The sequence below is a fragment of the Chrysemys picta genome, chromosome 1 (genome assembly GCF_011386835.1).
Source record: "Chrysemys picta bellii isolate R12L10 chromosome 1, ASM1138683v2, whole genome shotgun sequence".
NCBI lineage: Eukaryota > Metazoa > Chordata > Testudines > Emydidae > Chrysemys > Chrysemys picta.
In genome coordinates, this window is record NC_088791.1 from 99,957,062 (window position 1) to 99,973,043 (window position 15,982).

The following is a 15,982-nucleotide window of genomic DNA, read 5'->3' on the forward strand; positions in this document are numbered from 1 at the left end:
ATTTTATAGGTTGTTTCCCCCATAAAAGTGTGATTTTCACAAAGACAAGCGCTCCAGGCAATCACACTGTTCCTCTAGACCCCATTAACACAAGGGCCAGGAATTTGCTAGCTTACCTCCATGTTTAAACACAGTTGTTGCTAGTAGAGCTCAAGCATGGTGCTATTATTGTTATTCTTTATGTTGTGTTAGTGTGCCTAGGAGCCCCTATCCTGGGCAAGGAGGGGGATCCCTTTAAGCTAGGCACCATACAAACACAGAACAAAAAGAGTTTTCCCACTTACTTCCAAATTAATTTCTGAGAACTGTGCTACAGAGTGCCTCTCCTTATGGCCGGTCTACACTATGCTACCAACAGAATCCCCCATGAAGCCTGCCAAAGAGATGGTCACAAATTTGGAGACTGTCACAAACACGGTCATGAAAACATGACTGGCCCAGCAAATTGCCAAGCAAGCGCAGTGGTCACACTTGAGTTTTGTTACTGAGAGAGTGCAAGTGAGTACACTCCCCAGTAGGCATCTCCTCAGGGCCGGGTATGGTGTGGCAGCTTTCTTGTTGGGCTAGTGCCCCCCTACCCCCAACAGTTACTTCAGCAGTTCTTCTTCCAATGACCCAGCCCTGCAGCATGGTCACCATCTTAAGTTCAATACTTCCAGGGTCACCATTATCAAACTGAAAGTCCCAAAAACATCTTTAAAACCAACAAAAATCCTTCCCCCTCTCTGGGGCGCTCCCTTAGCCTGTCTTCCGCTCAGCCTGTAGCCCCCTTGCTGGGTTCAGCTTGTACAGCTCCTTCCGTGGGGAAGTAGGGGAATCCAGTCCCACCTCCCATTCTAAGTTCTAGCACAGAGCCCTGTACTGAACAGTTAGGTTTGTTCCTTTACTTCTGCTGCAGTTTTCCCTGGGCCACTTCCTACCCAGGCTCTTAAATTCTCTTTCTCTCTTCCCTCCTTAATCAGAGTCTCTCCCAGGCCTCTCTGTCTGAAGAGCTTTTCCCAATCTCTTCCCTATTTTCATCAGGGCCTCTCCCTACTGGAGAGAGAGTGACATACTCTCTGAGCTTTCACCACGGGCATAGCCAAGGGTAGGCCTGGGTGGGCTGTGGCCCACCCACTTAGCATCCAGGCCCACCCCTGAGTAGGGGTGTAGTGTTGCCATGGTGGCCCAGAGCATCACTCAGGCACCTGAAATCCAGGACAGAGCTATACACCCGCCCTTCAGAAAGCTACACTCCGGCAGCTCTGCCTTGCCATTTTCTGAGCCGCCCCATGCACGTGCCCAGCTCAGAAGGTGAAGCCCTGTGTCCAGGGGCATCAGAGCTAGGGGGCATAGCATCAGGGGAGAAGCTGAGCTAGCACAGTTTGCCATTACCCATCCACCTAAAGATCAGGGCCCACCCAAATTTCCACTCCTAGCTACGCCACTGGCACTCACCCTCTTCCCCAGCCAGTCTTCATCACCACATAAGCTTGGTTCTCTCCCTCCCTTCCACTGCAGCCACCTTCTGCTCTTTCTGGGTAATTGCCTGATTCTCCTCAGGAGGGACTCATTCAGTAATTAGCCTCAGGCTCTCCAGCCCATGGGGAAGGCATCCTGTTACAGAGAAGGATGAGAACAGAACAGAGAACCAAACATCTTTCAAGCTTTCAGCAAAAGCAAGTTACAGGATCAAATTCTCTACTGTGATGGGGCCTCTTTGTACCACATTGCAATTGTATTGTATCTGTAAACTGGCTTAACCAGCTCAGGGAAGATTGGCTCCCTGTTATGTTGAGCCTCTAGTGCCGTTGAGCCAATATAGGTGCTTGTATGCCACTGCCCCTCCCACTACCAGCACAGCACAGAAAACAGAGTGTGTGACCAGTAGAAAGAGTATGTGGTAAAATATTCTTTTACCACATTAATCCTCAACTGCTTTTGTGGCCATTTGCACTGGACTAAATTAGAGCAGTCTTTCGGCTGTTACAGCAGTGCATGGGAACTGGCGCTTCAGCAGGATCAGGGTGTGCAAAGGGGAACTTTAAGCCACCTTTGTACCCTGACTTGCGCTCTATGCAGATTAGCCACACCTCAGGATCTGGTCCACAGAATCTATGGGCCAGGTGCTCAGCTGGTGTAAAATTAGCATAACTCCATTGAGGAGTTGGAGGATGTGGTTGTTTGAAATTACTATAAGGTTGCAATTACTTCCTTTTTAACTTCATTGCCAGAACAAAAGTCTTGGTGATGTGTTATGAAGGCTAATGTGTGTATTTATGATACTGAACCACAGGTCTGACTCCCCCCGCTTTGCATCTTTTGTCACAATTTCCCCCTGTGCAAAGTGAATGTACAATGCTCTATACCAGCAATAGTGTTTTATACTCCCTCTGCACATCACTATATAAGGGGAAAGCAGGAGAGAATCAGGCCCATGATTTTGTACCTTATAACGTTAGAAAAGAAAGTAGGCCTCAAGGATGAATCTTAGAAAGAGCCAAGGTAGAAGGATTATTACAGAAAAAAATAATGCAAGGAGCTTTGAAAAATAACACTCTAAACCATGTACAACTGATATTTTGACCTGGAATTTTTTCACACAACTTTTAATAGGAGGGAATGGCAGGCAAAGGAGGAATAAGGATATGTTTTGTTACAAAATCAAGGTTGTCCCTGAAAGTTAGGGGCAGGTTAGACTAGAGATGGGAGAAATTTTTCAGCTAATTTTTTTTTTTGCGGGGGGAGGAGGACTTGAAAAATGCAGATTTGGCAAAACCAAACACGTCAGTTTTGCCAAATTGTTCATCTTAGGGGGGGGAAAAGAAAAAGAAAAATCCAGAAAGAGTCAAAACATTTTGCTTTGACATTTTCAAAATGAAACATTTTGATTTTTTAATTTTGTTTGGATATTTCCTTCAATTTTATTTTAAAAAAAATTAAAACGTTTTAAAATGCTCAAACTTGAAAAATTGGTTTTGATTTTTTGATTTCCCAAAAATTTGGTTGTGGGTCACCCAAAACAATTTTCCCCCCAGAATTGCCACTAAACTTGTCAAATCAGTTAATCACACACAGCTCTAGTTGAGCATGAGATCTATTATAGTTCATTAAAGAGTGAGAGTTTTTAAATGTGTGCATGCATATTTTACATGCCCTTGTTACACAACTCATAATTAGCATTAAACTTTACCACAGTATCTCTGGAATTATAATTGGGAATGTTTCCATGTCTGAAGGTGAATGTGCCCCTCTACTTTACTAGTTCATAAGAGAAATTTGTTTCCTTGTCAAAATCTGAGGGATTTAAGCCTAAAATATGGTACTGCCCTTGGCACATTATTACCATAAATCAGAGATTCTTTCTGCATTACAGACTTTTAGGGTCTTTTCACTGGAATTCTTGGGCTTCTCAAGAAGTAATTATTATACTAACAATAATATCTTGAGTAAGGCTTCTCTAACTGGTTAAAACCTTCAAAACTTATACATTCCATTAACCAGGATATGGAATTTATAGTGGCTCCATCCCCTTGACTAGCACAGTCTCCTTATTAAAAACAAATTCCCTGCCAAAATTAGTTTACTTTTATCTGATGATCCACTGCAGTTTCCTCAATAAAGCAGGGAAAGTATTTAACCATTGTTTATGACTTTTTTTTGCAATTTGAAAACACTGCAGGGGTCTATTTTTTGTGGGTTTTCCAAGATAAAAAGACTTTATTATTAAAACCAGATATTTGGAGCTTGCTATATCTGTGATACTGTGTATATACATTCAGATCTAAGTAAATCTTTCTTCAGGAAAGACTGTGGGTTGATTTCCCAACAGTGCACAGATCGTCAATGGAAAGGCAAGACAGTGGAAATCAATCCACGTTCTTTCCTTATAACAATGCTGATCTTGTGTGTGCAAACCTGACTATGGGAGAGGTTCCCAGATCCACACTGCTCAAAGACATGGTCAGCGCTCAATTAATATCGAGACATATATGTTGGGCTAGATTTAAACCTATTTAAGCTAGCTTCCTTCTTTTATTTATAAACTTGGTGTTCTGGTAAATTCTGTCAAGTGAATTCTGGTAGTGTGTTTAAACCAGTCTAAGAGGTAAACTTTCTCCTAAGTTTGAGTTCCTTTTGAACTGCAAGAAACAGTTTTACATTTTCCTTTGCTACATTCTCTCCTTCTGATTTTCAAGACTATTATTGAAAGTGAGCTATCTGAAAATCATATCTCCCTCTGAATCTCAGCCTCATGTCTAGATTCCATGAGCTCCACTCTTGTGGTGGTGACGCTTTCCTGCAGACTCTAAGAAGTTCACTAAGACTTTGGCCATCATAAAATCCAGACATCAAAAGGAGTGGATCAAATTCAGAGTTTTCTGCCTCACCGATACCTCCTTTAACATTGTACTCAAATGCCAAAAAGAAAACTATATAATTGGACTGCTAATCCCCAGAGCAGGCATTAGGATGCTTGCCATAGAAATCAACTCCTTGGACATATATATATGAGAAATGCTGACATAGATGGCATAACTATAAACTAAAGGAATTGTAATAATGTCCAGATAACTTACAGATGCATTACAGGCCACATAACGGGTGTTATAGATCTTTTATGTTCTCCTTACACTTTCTCTTCAGCTATTCAAATGCCTTTTAACACTTCTTTAACTAGTATTTTAATTATGAATCTCTTGGCGTAAATAGTTTCCATGACCAGCCTGTTTATTGTTGAGATATAGCCCTCCATTCTCTTTTGCCTGTTTTGCCCTCTACTTTGTCTCTTCTGCCTCCAAAAGTGAATGATTTTTATGTCTCACAAATGGCCTCCATCTATCAAATTGAGTTTTAAAAGTGAGTTAATTTTCCCAAGTAAATAACACACTCAAATATCAGCAGAGTGCTGCCAGCACAATTAACACAGTTGATAGAAGTAGTAAATATTTATGGCACGGGAACACCAAAAGGCCACAGTTCTAATTGGGATTCATTGTGCAGGGCAATATACAAACAGAAAATCAACAATCCCTGCTCCAGAGAGTTTACAAGCTAAAAGAACTGAGAGTTAGTTTGAACCAATCAGCTAAGCTCATTTTCTCACCTGCCAAGTCCATTTTAAGGCTCTCCCACTATTTTCAAGGGTTGAGATCATCAGGAAATTGGAATGGAATAGGTATGCATATCAATCTATTCCCTATTTCTTTGTTTATATAATTCTGCCTTTCCCAACTCACTGAGCCCGGGGACATCGATGCTGCCGACCGGTGTTCCAATGCAGTGACTGAAGAGCGCTGTGAAGGGGGCATCGTCATGACTGGTATGCCCCACGCGCTCCAATAAGGCCACTGTGCTGGTCACTGGCCGTGCTGCCACTGCGGTGCCGCAGACGATGGTGCAGGTTCCAGTGCCCAATCTCGCCGGTGGGACCTGGGCGATGGGCTGAACCGGCCCTCCATAACAGACAAATCACCTTGACCCTTGGGTTTGTTTACTGGTCGAGGCTACCGGCGACCGATGACCAGATGTGGGAGAGTGGTGTCGGTACCGAGATCAGTACCAGTGCCCGGGAGACTGGTGCTGAGACGGGGAACACACCCATCAGGACGGATGTTGAGAACAGAGCCGGCTCCAGGCACCAGCCCACCAAGCTTATGCTTGGGGCGGCACCTGGAGGGGGGCGGCGCGGTGCTCCGGCTCCGGCCACTGGGGAGAGCGGAGCCCCAGCTGGGCTCTCCGGCCTCCCCCCGGCACTCTGGTCGCCGGGGAGAGCTGAGCCCCGGCCGCCACTCCGCCCTCCCCCCGGTGCTCTGGCCACGGGGGAGAGCGGAGTCGCGGCGGGCTCTCTGCCCTCCTCCCGGCGCTCTGGCCGCCGGGGAGAGCGGAGCCGCGGCGGGCTCGCCGCCCTCCACCTGGCGCTCTGGCCGCCACTCCACCCTCCCTCCGGCGCTCTGGCCGCCGGGGAGAGCGGAGCTGCGGCGGGCTCGCCGCCCTCCCTCTGGCACTCTGGCCGCCGGGGAGAGCTGAGCCCCGGCCAGCTCGCTGCCCTCCCCCCAGCGCTCTGCCCGCCGGGGAGAGCGGAGCCGCGGCGGGCTCGCTGCCCTCCCCCCTGCACTCTGGCCGCCAGGGAGAGTGGAGGCCCGGCCGGCTCACTGCCCTCCCCCTGGCGCTCTGGCCACCGGGGAGAGCGGAGCCGCGGCGGGCTCGCCGCCCTCTTCCCGGCGCTCTGGCCGCCGGGGAGAGCGGAGCCGCGGCGGGCTCTCCGCCCTCCCCCCGGGGCTCCGGCCGCCAGCGGAGACGCGGCAGGCTCACCGCCCTTCCCCCGGCACTCTGGCCGGTCGGGGAGAGCAGCCTGCAGCCAGGCTCGGTGCCCTCCCCTGCCGCACTGGGGGGTGGCGGGAGGCTTTTTTGCCTAGGGCGGCAAAAAAGCCAGAGCCGGCCCTGGTTGAGAAGATGACCAACGGGAGGATGACCGGTGCCAGAAATAGTATGGGGAATGTCAACCCCGTACAAATGAGTAACACCGAGGGGATCTCGATGCTAGTCTGGCCAAACGATGAAGGGTCTCGGATCTGTCCCAGGATCTTCGGCGCAGCGGAGAGGATCGTTGCCTCTTCTCCGGTGACCGGCAGTGTTCCCCTGCCCCTTGAGGAGTCTTAGCAGCTGGCTTGCCCTCTTGGGGAGCCTTAGCCTAGTCCTGTGGCACCAGAGTCATCATCAGAGCAGGTGGAGACCTGTGCTCTCTCTGCACCTGGGGAGCCTGAGAGACGATGGTGCCGGCAGGGGTGTGGGTCCTATACTGTTCCCAGGAGTCAGTGGCAGACCTTTGAGGGGACTGGGGGCCCCAACCAGGGAGGCACGAGCACGTGGCTCCAGAGTAGCCTGGTGGCCAGGCCCGGGTCCCTTGGCCAATGACCCTTGGACCTTTTGCTCAGTGCCAGGGAGCTGCGCTTTTTTGTTTTCTTTTTCAGCACGGGCGATGGCAATCGGTGCCGGGAGGAGCCGGGTGCTGACAGCATGCTGCGCCTGGAGGCTATGGATACCACTAAGGCAAAAATCTCCGACGACTGTGCACGTAGGCGTGCGCATACCTCGAATGGAATCGACATGAACAAGCACTCGAAGAAGAACAATCCTTTTCACAATCAGGACCCAATTTTCAAATATCACTGCCTTTATAACAGTGACATAGGCACTTAGGTATATAATTGTTCAATTAATATGATTACAAGCAACATCTAGAAGCAGGATTTGGCTGATCTATTAAGGCCCCATGTTTGAAAATTGGGGTCTTAGTACAAGTTATATGATCAGGCAGGGTGAAATTATTCTTTGTTATGCATCTTCTCAGTCACATGCAGTTATCTACTAGAAAATGGTTAAAGTCCCTCAGGGCCATTTGTTTCATTCTAGAAATTTTTGCTGAAATTTGCCATAGAACTGCTTTGTGGAGCTGAAAATACAACAATACGACATTTTTTATTTTAAATGCATTGCAGTCAGAAAATATGCACTAGAGCCAGTCCTCCTCCAGGTATCCAGGACCAATTATTTTGAAGTACTCAAATCACTGACAATAGGAAGTGATGATTAAATACTGCAAACCTCTGTGGAACTATACCCATATATGAGAGCTTCTTTATTGGGCTCACACTTTAGAGTAACTGGAGTAGCAATCTGAAATAATTGTTGCTTCTGATTACCCTGGGAACTAGACAGAGGTCTAGCTTTTTCAAAAGACAGACTGGTTGTGACTCACCTACCGCTTAGGAAGCATGATTGAGAACATAGGCTCTGACTCCATGGGCGGCAGCTCTCTGCCCCACCCCCCTGCCCCAGCTCACCTCCGCCTCTGCTCTGCCTCCTCTCCTGAGCACTCCGCTTCTCCCCCTAGCTCCCAGTGCTGGCAGGGAGGGGGGTGGAGGGGGAACACAGCACTCTCGGGGAAGAGGCGGGGCCGGGGTGGGGATTTGGGGAAGAAGTCCAATAGGGGCAGGGAGGAGGCGGAGTTGGGGCAGGGACTTTGGGAAAGGGGTTGGAATGGGGGCAGGGCAGGGGAGGGGCATGAGTGGAGTTGGGGCGGGGCCGGGGGGGCGCAAGCCCCCTCCGGTGCTGGGAAAAGTTGGAGTCCATGATTGAGAATCTGAAGGCTTATGTGGGTGAAGGAGAATGATACTTGGCGACTTACTAAAATAACGTATCCCATTTCAACCATGCCTGATACTTCAAAGTCTCTTTCATTAGAGACACAAGGTGAAATCAAGTCAATGGGAGTTTTACTATTGACTTCAATGAAGCCAGGATTTTACCCACACATTTTCCTCATTGGGGTGAAATTCACCTTTAGGTAGAGATCCCACACAAGGCCTATGCCCCAAGAAAGTCCTTTTTGAGATCTAGTATAAGTCCGTACGTTATTATTTATTGTTTGTATTACCGCAGCACCCAGGAGCCCCAGTCACGTACTAGGACCCTACTGTGCTAGGTGCAGGACAAACACAGAACAAAAAGAAGGTCCCTGCCCCAAAGAGTTTACAATCTAAGTGGGGCTTAACTGGGGTATAGACCTCACACTACCCATATCCAGAAGGGTGAATTTCACCCATGGGTGCCTATTTGACCACAGAGATTTAGATCTAAGCTTCAAAGAATTCAGCAAGACGCTACAAAACTGTATGATCTTTCAAGATGCTACTTATAGTACAATAGTTAATTGGTATTGGTGGTAACGTGTCACCACAAAAATAAAATATTAATAAAAAATTCAGTATACATAGGTATGTGCTACTGTATTTTTATTACAGATGGCTAGAAGTGGATTCAGCTGCCCAATCAAAGCTGACTGTTACAAATAACAGGCCTGATTGTCCACTGTCTTGTATAGATTGGTCATTTATTTACACCTGTGAAAAGATGCTTAAAAAATCTGAATGGTAGCATTTTACATCCATTCTGCACCAACTTTACAAAAGTGTAAATGATCACACAGGTGCATGACAATGGAAAAGCCATGCCTGATGGAAATGCAGTCCAACCTGCTTAATAAGGAGAACATCATTACTAGGCAATATGTTTTTTACATCATCCAGGATTTTCCAATATGCAATCAGTTTGCTCTGAGCTGAAAGTGAAAACACCAAAGGGGACATCATCAGTCCAGTACAAACTAAACCAAATGCATATAATCATATAATATTATACACTGAGAACCCTGTTGGACTGGATGGGCACAAGGTGTTTAAATAATAGACATTATGGGCTAGATTGTGACTCAGATAACAGACCACACAAGGTAGGGAGTACACCCCCACATGGACTCCCCACATACTGGATCTGGGTGTATAGCTGTTGTGATAAATGAAGGGGGACGGGGGGTAGCTCCCTGTTATGGACACTTAGCCAGCCAGTTAGCTATAAAATCCCTCTTAGTAGCTGTTCTCTACTTGCTTTACCTTTAAAGGGTTAAAAAGTATCACTGCTATGCATAAGTAAAAGGAAGTGAGTGGGCACCTGACCAAAAGAGCCAACGGGAAGGCTAGAACTTTTTAAAATTGAGAAAAACTTCCCCTTTGTCTGTCTGTCTGTTATTCTCTGGAGAGAGGGAACAGAGCAGCAATGCTGTAAGAAGCTTTGGGCTAGGTATGAAAAATCATCAGATCATACTAGAAACTTCTCATTTGAAACCCCAGATATGTAAGTAGATCAGGAAATGTCTAGGAAGGCACAATTAGGTTTATCTCTTTTTTATTTCTTTATGGCTTGTGGACTCCTCTGTGCTAACCCCAAATGCTTTTGTTTTGCTTGTAACCTTTAAGCTGGACTTCAAGAAAGTTATTCTTGATGCTTAATCCTTGTAAGTGTTTTTTTTTAAATCTAGCCTGAGTTTCCAGATGTATTTTCTTTCTTTTTGTTTTTAATAAAATTTACCTTTTTTAAAAAACAGGATTGGATTTTTGTGTCCTAAGAGATTTGTGCACATGTTGTTTAATTAGCTGGTAGCAACAGCTGATTTCCTTTGTTTTTCTTCCTCAGCTCTTCCCCGGAGAGGAGGTGAAAGGGCTTGAGGGTACCCACAGGAAGGAATTCCCAAATGCGCCTTCCTGGGTTCTCAAAGGGGTTTTGCACTTGGGTGGTGGCAGCATCTGCCCATCCAAGGTCAGAGAAAAGCTGTAACCTCGGGAGTTTAATACAAGCCTGGAGTGACCAGTATTAATTTTTAGAATACTTGTGGGCCCCCACCTTCTGCACTCAAAGTGCCAGAGTGGGGAATCACCCTTGACAGCTGTAAGTACACAACAACCTGATTTTATTCTGGTATAATAGGCCAGCAGCAATTATTATCTCCACTCCTGTAGCAAAGAGAAAGCAGAGTAAGATTTGTGACTTAGAGGTATATCTTTGAGGCACAATCTTCCTGGTGCTATTCCTGGGGAGGTGCACCTGACATATCATCTCTTGCTCAAGATTGGACCTAAAGTCATAATCTGTTTGAAGCAGAAAGTCTGATTTTTTTAGCTGAAAGAAAGAAGAAATTGTTTGGTGTCAATTATCAAAAAACAAGCCAAACTGCACCAAACCATTTAGACTAAATTCAGTATAATGGGATTTTCCCCTCCCCCAATTTTGGGAAACTTTCCGTCAACTGACACAAATAAGATCAGGTGTAAGGTTTTTGGGCTCTCCCAAAACTCCCCTCTTTTTCTTCTCCTTTCTAAATTAAACAATCCCAATCTCTTTGATCTCTCTTTTTAAAGAGTTTTTCCCCAGGCCCTTAATCATTCTTGTCATCTTTTTTCAAGCCCCCTCTAATTCTGCATTATCCTTTTTAGATAGGGAGAGCAGTAGTGTTCCAGATGAGGCTATATCATTAATGTTCTGTGTTATCCTCCATACCATTTTTATTCATCCTAACAAGCTTATATAGTGAGCAGAAAAATGGGTTGATGTGCTCATGTGCTGATGAATGGCTGCTGCTCATATAGCAGTGATCATGACTAATGCGTCCTACCGTCTCCAGCTGCCTAGGACATTGTCCACAAGGATGGGATGTAGTGTCCTAGGCAGCTGGAAACGGTAGGATGCATTACTCAGGGACACTGCTTTATGAGATTGGAGAGTTTGTCTACACTAATACTGGAGATGTAATTCCCAGTTCTGGTAAATGTACATGCACTAGCTTTCATCAAGCTAGCATGCTAAAAATAGCAGCGTAGCTGTGGACAGCAGCATGGACTAGCTACCCAAGTACTTACCTAGAGTCTTGGCTGGGATTGTATTTGCACCGCCTGCCACCTGAACCGCTATTTTTAGTATGCTAGCTCCATCAAAGCTAGTGCATGTACATTTACTCAAACTGGGAATTACACCTCTAGCTGAAGTGTAAACATACCCTCTGTGTTAGCAAAGAATCTGGGAGAACTTCTAAATTGTGGACTGACTGGAGTAATTATGGGTGTATGTTTTTGACCAGAGAACATTGCACTGTATCTACAAATTGTTCAAAATGTTTTTCACTGCAAATAAGAGTTTCTTTACATTTTGTTCTTCTAAAGTTAACTTCTAAAGTTTCTTTCTTTAAATCACCCTTAGATGGAAAACTTCAGTGCTGGGAATATGTTGTCTATATGAATATAAAGTGCCATGTAAATTTTACAGTGCTCTAAGAGATTGTTAATAATAGAAGTAATTTAAAAAAAATAAATAGCAGCTCTTTAGCTGCATACAGCAACATATACAACAGTTTAGGAGAGAAAGCAAAGTGAAATATTTTATTCAACTGAAACTGCAGGAGGAATGTTGATGGGGCAGAATGCACTTCCCTAAATTGGGATTTAGCCAGGAGAATGTGATTAACACATCTATTCTTGCAGAAAGTACCATTAGATCTTTAAGTCACTGTTACAAACATTAAGAACCTCAGTGTTATGTCTCTATAGAGTGATCCTTTTGATAATAGCACAGTTCCTAGATGTACAGGTCTTTGGAAAAGTGAAAGAAGAAACTTGCAATTCAAATTAAAGGACATACACCCAGATCCTCAACTGGTATAAATTGATTCAGCTCCTTTGAATTACTCCAGCTGAAGTTCTGAGCAACCATACTGAAGCATTTGGCAGTTGGTCAATAAGCTGTGAAGAAAAAAAGATGAGGAGGAACAAAAACATTAAGAAACAAAGAAAATCCCTCAATAGTCAGAGGCTGGATCCCCAAGGGGCTGATCCTGTAAGGAGCTGACTTGAATGCCTCCTGAGAGGATCTGAAAAAAAACAAAATTAAACAACATATGAAAACAGGAAATGGTAACATATAGCAACAGAAATATATATGAACAATATGAATTCTTTGTAAATATCACTCTCCCAAGAGGAGTTTATCCCTGTCACTTGTTTTCCGAGTCATGTGTGTGATCTAGGATGCTGGTATAAGACAAGTGCTGATGGAGTTTAGTTGCCTCCATTCTCTTGATGATTCTTCCCAGAAACAGGATGGAGATGGGCTAGTAGTTAATGAAGTTATTGGCATCCAGTGATGGCTTCTTGAGCACTGGCTGAACTACTGTGTGCTTCAGGGTGATTGGCAGATTTCCTCCTTCAGGAAAGGCATTCATGATTTAGGTCAGAAATGGGCCTAATTGTTCTCTGCCATCTGAACAAATCTGGTATTGCCCAAGCTGCTTAAATAATATGAATCCTTATGCAACAGGTGATGTAATAGCTGTATCCATATATTAAACCAGTAATGACCAGATCAGAAAGTTTCTTAACAAGTGTTATTAGGGTTCTCAGCAGGAAACTTTCTTCAGCTTGTAAGTAAGCAGATGTAATTTACTTTTCCAGACATTTATTATTACAATTCTATTTTTAACCCCCCAAAACCTACTGACTATTTACCATAGAGCAAAGAGCTCAAATGAGTGACTTTTTTTGCCTTTGGGGTGGGAAGGTGGGGGTGGAAGCATGGAATCCTTTCAAAGATTCCTTTTTTGCAGGCCTGTCTCGCAACAATTTACTGTATACTTTAAAGCTAAGTGCTGTAAATTGTTGTGATTCAGAATGCATGGTCATGTACTGACCTTCATATGTTTTGGTTAAATCAGTGGGAATTTGCACATGATGACTGAGTATATGGTATAGCTCTTAATAGCTTACTTCTGGATGTCCAAATGTTCCTGTTTTTTTTTTTGTTTTTAAAAGCAGTCTTTACTTTATTGAAACATATTAATGGGTTGGCTTTTTGGATGTATGCCATATTATGTTCTGTTAGAAAAAGAACTCGACTAAAGAATTACGCAAAATGCTTTAATCATTTAAAAACATTCAGCCATGTGGAAATGTACAATTAGTTTGATGTTTTGTGGGAAACTTACAGTAGTTATGAAGTTAATGGGTTTTTAATGACCCATCCATCATTTAACACTACAGTACACAGAAGTAACAGAACATTTACCCTACTGCAATTTACCATACATACTGAAATGCTCAGAGACAAACTTGAGGTACAAAACTTGAAGACTAATCAAACCTCCTCTCTAGAGTTTAGGAATGTGCAGATTTGAGGTTTAGTCCCGCTATCTCTGGCAACATCATCACTATCATCTTTGTATGAGAAAATATCATTATGATATTACACAAAATGGAAGACATAACCCAGTAATGTGGTTAGGCAGTAGTTATATTTTTCCTTTAATGCTTTGTAAAGAAATAAAGCTGAAAGAAATATTGACAGGCAAAAATTAGCATTCCATTGACAAATATTGCAATGAAGTACATTATTCCTATGTAAATAATTTCCTTGAGCAATAATATATTTTTAAAAGGTGCAAATTAAATGTCAATAGTTGGTTCACTGTATAAAAGTGACATCTATAAGAATCTGATGATCTTATGCCCAGCTGATCCTACTCACAGCAAAAATATCCTTAAAATCTGCAGCGGTACTAAAAAGATGCAAACATGTCAAATATATTACTCTGAAGTAAATTAATAATTATTTTTCAGTAACCTACCATAGGAACAAGTAGTAATGATTTTCTTACATAAAAACTATCAAAAATTGTTGGAGAAAATATATGTAGTGTAGTTGATTAAATCTGCAACATGGCCAAAGAGAAATATGCTGCAGATTGTCAAATTAGCTCTTGTGCAGAAATATCCACCATAAGTTTATTAATTCATTTTTCACTGGAGGACAGCAGAAGGTTCCATAATGCAACCATCATAGTCCAATTGATTCCATACTGTACCATTAAACTTTACCCGTAGTTGTACCTTACGACAGTTAAGATTTTTGGTGCTCTGAACTTTCTTGCTGGCTGGACTTATAAAAATCTTCAGCGGAAAGGCAGCTGTCCCTTAAGTTTAGATGAGTGGTCTATGCAAAGGACTGATTCAAAGGAAAAAAATAGTTTTAGATGGACTGATATAACAATAATATAAGACATTAGCACTTTTAAAACAGAATCTGTTAAACATTAGCTATGTCTTTGTTAGAAATGCAATAGAGGCTTCAGAGCCCAGATACTGCAAACATAGGTGTATATGAGCAGTCCTGTAAAATTCAATGGGATGCTTTACATGTGTAAAGTTACACATGAGTAAATCTTCCCAACATGAGGCACTGATTCAGCAAGCAAGGGCTTGCTCATGCACCATTCAAGTCAATGGAAATTTTCCATTGGGTTGAATGGGAAAAGGATCAAACTCCAAGAAATATACTTTTAAGTATATGAGTAGTCCCGATGAAGCCAAAGGGACCATTCACATGCTTTAATTAACCATGTGCTTAAGTGCTTTGCTGGATTGCAACCAAAGTGCTTAACACTGCTCAAAATTATTCCGTTTAAACTGTTTTTGGTAGAAAAATTGGGGGTTTGATTAAACTGAAGTATCTGCTTTCTATGGAAATTTTATTATTTTGAGAAACCCATCACTTGAAAACCAAAATATTTTAGTTTTCAGATTAAATGTTTGAAACTTTGAATTCCCACTGAAACATCTAAATTTCCCATAGAACATTTAAATGAAAAAGATTTTTTTCCCTCTTCACTGAAATTTTCTGTGGGAAAACCCTACTTTTTTTTTTTTTTTTTTTTTACCATTTCTACCCAGTATCTCGGAGGATCAAGCCATAAATATCTTATATATTATTAAGACAGCTCCATGGAAATAGTCTAATACCTCACTTGTTTTATATATTTGGTGCCAAACCATGCCCTGGCCCTTGTATTTGTGCTAAATCTGAAAATAAGTACTGTAATCGCAAAGGACCTGCTTCCATTAAAACCTTCTTCAAGTCTACTGGCCTGATTCTACCAAGTGCTGAGCACCTTTACTCTCATTAAAATAAATGGGAATTGAGGGCACCCAGCTTCTCACCAGAGGCTCTCGGTAACACTACAAGATCAGACCTTATTTCAGCCAACACATTTATAATGGGGTTGTCAGTACTGTAAAGTAAGTCCGAAAACACATGGTAGCAACATAAGAAATGTGGTTATTGAATTCTTTTCTTTTTACTTAAAAATTCTACACATATAAAATTTGTTAAATCATACTGTACCTCCTGATGATTGAATCTTGGTGTATTATTTTCCTCTAATCTTAAAGGGAAAAAAGAAAGGCATACACAGTTAAAATATGGCATATTATTAATTTTAACACCATGGAATGTAATATGTGCAACAAGTTAATCATTTTCTATATCAACTGAATGTATTATTATCTGCTTGTATAGTAGTAGCATCTAGACCTCCCCAATCAGGGATCAGAGCCCCAGGTGTCAGAACGCAGACACTGTTTTATTAAGTATAAAAATACAAGATATATTTATATGTCATATCATTCTCTTGTTATCAAGCAAGAATCTTTAAAGCTAATGCATGTTCTCTCTGCCTCAAGAAAAAATATCAAATTGTGATGGGTGCAGCATAAGATAGACAGAACAGAACTAAATCTGAAATCAAGCAATCACTGCCTTGCTACTGTTGGAATTAAGCATAATT

At 42.9% G+C, this 15,982-nt stretch overlaps 1 long non-coding RNA gene across 2 annotated transcripts; it reads right to left on the bottom strand.

Moving 5' to 3' along the window:
• Positions 1–9,877: 9,877 nt before the first annotated feature.
• On the bottom strand, positions 9,878–15,583 carry LOC135974996 (uncharacterized). Of its 2 annotated transcripts, XR_010592065.1 has the most exons (3): positions 15,541–15,583; positions 14,250–14,364; positions 9,878–12,238 (listed from the first exon to the last, which is right to left on the bottom strand). It is a non-coding gene; the product is annotated as an uncharacterized LOC135974996 (long non-coding RNA). The 2 variants fall into 2 exon arrangements; XR_010592067.1 differs by lacking the exon at positions 9,878–12,238 and having other exon boundaries at positions 13,267–14,364.
• Between the last annotated feature and the right edge of the window lie 399 nt (positions 15,584–15,982).